Consider the following 3,484-nt stretch of genomic DNA (forward strand, 5'->3'; position numbering starts at 1 on the left):
AAGAGAGAAGAATGTTCGAAGTGTAGCGTAGCAGTGGGCCGGTCACAATCGAGACCGCGTGGCGCTGTTTCTGTATCGTTTAAAGTGAATTGGTTGCGATTTCTAACAGCTCGACTTTTGGATTAAATGGTTAGCGCCAACGTCCACAATGGGTATCAGAGCCAGAGTCACGGGTTCGATTCCTGCATGCTTGTAAATATGTGGGCAGTGCTAGAGGGGGGATTGTTGGCTTAAATGGGCCAGCATCCTGCGCTGTGGCGGGAGGCCAGTGTGGCCGAGTCATGTTCGAAATGGCGTGAGGCTGGGTTCGGCCCGAGTCATGTTCGAAGTGGCGCTGAGGCCAGGTGGCCGAGTCACAATCGAGACCTGTGGTGCGCTGTTCTGTACGCTTGTAAGTGAATGGTTCGTATTTCTAACAGCTCGACTTTTGGGATTAATGGTTAGCGCAACGACCGACAGTACCTCGCAGTTTATGATTCTCATTAGCTATCCCACATACCGGGCGAGGAGAACCAAACGTACCCGTTGAATACTGTCAGGCGAGGAGAACCAACATACCCACAGTCTTGATTCACTTGCGCCCAGTCGCAAGTCTCTTTTGCTGCACTAGCAGCCTTCATTTCTAGGGATTCGGAATCACTTCACATAGCTTAAGGGTTGGTCTCAAACCCTATAGTATCGACTTATCTAGGTCCCTTGTTCTTTACTACCTAGGTCCTCTTGACTCTAGAGTTCAATGTCTCTATCACATAACCTATGTTTACTGTTAACTCTAGGTTCAATCCACAACCTATGTCCTTTGACACTAAGTTCGATGTTACTCATGATTCATCCTAGGTTCAACAACACTGGTTCATATGTTCATCCATGGTTCACTACACTAGTTCGAGTCTACTCGATCTACTTGACATCCTAGTTGTCCAATCGAGGATTTCATAGATTTATTCCCAATGTCGAGTTCTCTACTCACTCTAGAGTTTATTGATCCAGTTCACATGTATATATAATAATCATGTATTCTCTTAACATCATCCATTTGCAACTATCTAGCATTTTCCTCAATGTATCAACATACATATCTCATTGTAGCAGTAAACATCAAGATAATAAGATTCATGTAACACACTGGACCTCTGCAAATTGCGAGGTTCGAGTGCTTGGATGTATTTCGAGCTTTTCCACACTTGGTGGAGGGTTGTAGAATGTTTTTCCGACCTAAAAAGTTCGAAACTGGAATTCTGGACAAGTCCTGAGAGTTTTACTCTCGGGACTGGTCCCTCCGAAGGTAGAGACCGCCGGTCGCCCCATGAGCAGTGTTGCGGCACGCCTTCGAGGCTAACCGGTCCCTGGTCGGCCGAGAATCGGTCCCGAATTGCACTTTCATAAAGCTCGAAAAGGTGTGAACCACCTCCCAACATCTTACAAAAGGCTGGATTTTTCAAGCTTTTGACCTTAAGACCTGTTCAGGACTCTCAAAAATGAGAGCCCCTGGCCAGGGACCTTCCTCTCTGGCCAGGGGGTCACTCGTCACAACGCCGTCGGGACTCCGTTGGCCAGGGACCACCCGCTCTAGCCAGGGGCTTAAGTTGAAACGTCACTCTCTGGCCAGGGCGCGTCCCTCTCTGGCCAAGGGCTTGCAACCAAAAAGCCCAAGCGTCGCTCTCTGGCCAGAGACGACCCCTCTCTGGCCAGGGAGACCCGCTTTTTACGGGTCTGCCCTGACTACATTATAACCTAAAAACTCCCCGGAGTATCCTAAAACAATGTTCTCTTCCGAATATACCGATGAAGAGGAAGAGGAGAAGGAGTGAAGTGGTAAAGAAAACGAAGATCTCTCTCTCTCTCACCCTCTCCTTCTTCTTCCTTCCTCTTCTTCTCGAACACCTCCTGAACCTCGAAGTAGAAGTGGGAAAGAAGAGGGAAAACCATCTAACCTCGAATGAAAACCTCGAACCACCACATCCAAGCACTCGAACCTCGCAATTTGCAGAGGTCCAGTGTGTTACATGAATCTTATTATGCTTGATGTTTACTGCCTACCAATGAGATATGTATGTTGATACATTGAGGAAAATGCTAGATAGTTGCATAATGGCATGATGTTAAGAGAATACATGATTATTATATATACATGTGAACTGGATCAATAACTCTAGAGTGAGTAGAGAACTCGACATTGGGAATAAGATCTATGAAATCCTCGATTGGACAACTAGGATGTCAAGTAGATCGAGTAGCATCGAACCTAGTGTTAGTGAACCATGGATGACATATGAACCTAGTGTTGTTGAACCTAGGATGAATCATGAGTAACATCGAACTTAGTGTCAAAGGACATAGGTTGTGGATTGAACCTAGAGTTAAAGTAAACATAGGTTATGTGATAGAGACATTGAACCTAGAGTCAAGAGGACCTAGGTAGTAAAGAACAAGGGACCTAGATAAGTCGATACTATAGGGTTTGAGACCAACCCTTAAGCTATGTGAAGTGGATTCCGGAATCCCTAGGAAATGAAGGCTGCTAGTGCAGCAAAAGAGACTTGCGACTGGGCGCAAGTGAATCAAGACTGTGGGTATGTTGGTTCTCCTCGCCTGACAGTAATTCAACGGGTACGTTGGTTCTCCTCGCCCGGTATGTGGGATAGCTAATGAGAATCATAACTGCGGGTACTGTCGGATCGTTGGCGCTAACCATTAATCCCAAAAGCTCGAGCTGTTAGAAATACGCAACCAATTCACTTAAAGCGTACAGAAACAGCGCCCACGGGTCTCGATTGTGACTCGGCCCACCTGGCCTCACGCCACTTCGAACATGACTCGGCCCACATGGCCTCCCGCCACAGCGCAGGATGCTGGCCCATTTAAGCCAACAGGTACGTTGGTTCTCCTCGCCCGGCAGTGATTCAACGGGTACGTTAGTTCTTCTCGCCCGGTATGCCATGAGCTTGAGCTTGAAATGGGTATGTTGGTTCTCCTCGCCCATTTAGCTTATTGGATGATGCCGCCTAGATTGACTTAAACCATTGCTGGGTAAGGGCGATGCGTGCACCGCAAGATGGCTGAGTCGTGACCTGAACCATTGTTAGGTGAGATGCGATTAGTTCACCGCCAGATGGCTAAGTCATGACTTGAGACCTTGCTGGGTAAGGACGACGCGTTCGCCGCCAGATGGCTAAGTCAAGAGGTGCGTTAGGCTGTGACGGCAGCCAGGCTGTAGTAGAGATGCAGTTAGTGCGCGGTAGTCCGCGATGATTGACTCGAGGCCGAGTCGGGTGGATAGTAGAAACCTTAAAGGCTAGTGATATATGATATGATCTAAGGCAGTAGAGACCTTAGACACTAGTTGAGGTTGAGCTGTGGAACTAAGGTAAGTAGAACCTTAGAGCTAGTTGACATGGGCTATGAATAGAAAGATTGAAAGTAGTATCGATAGATCTACTAGTGAACTGCTTAGTTGCATAGTTGCATGATTTCATATTGCATA

Source organism: Ananas comosus, linkage group 6, assembly GCF_001540865.1.
Source record: "Ananas comosus cultivar F153 linkage group 6, ASM154086v1, whole genome shotgun sequence".
Classification (NCBI taxonomy): domain Eukaryota; kingdom Viridiplantae; phylum Streptophyta; class Magnoliopsida; order Poales; family Bromeliaceae; genus Ananas; species Ananas comosus.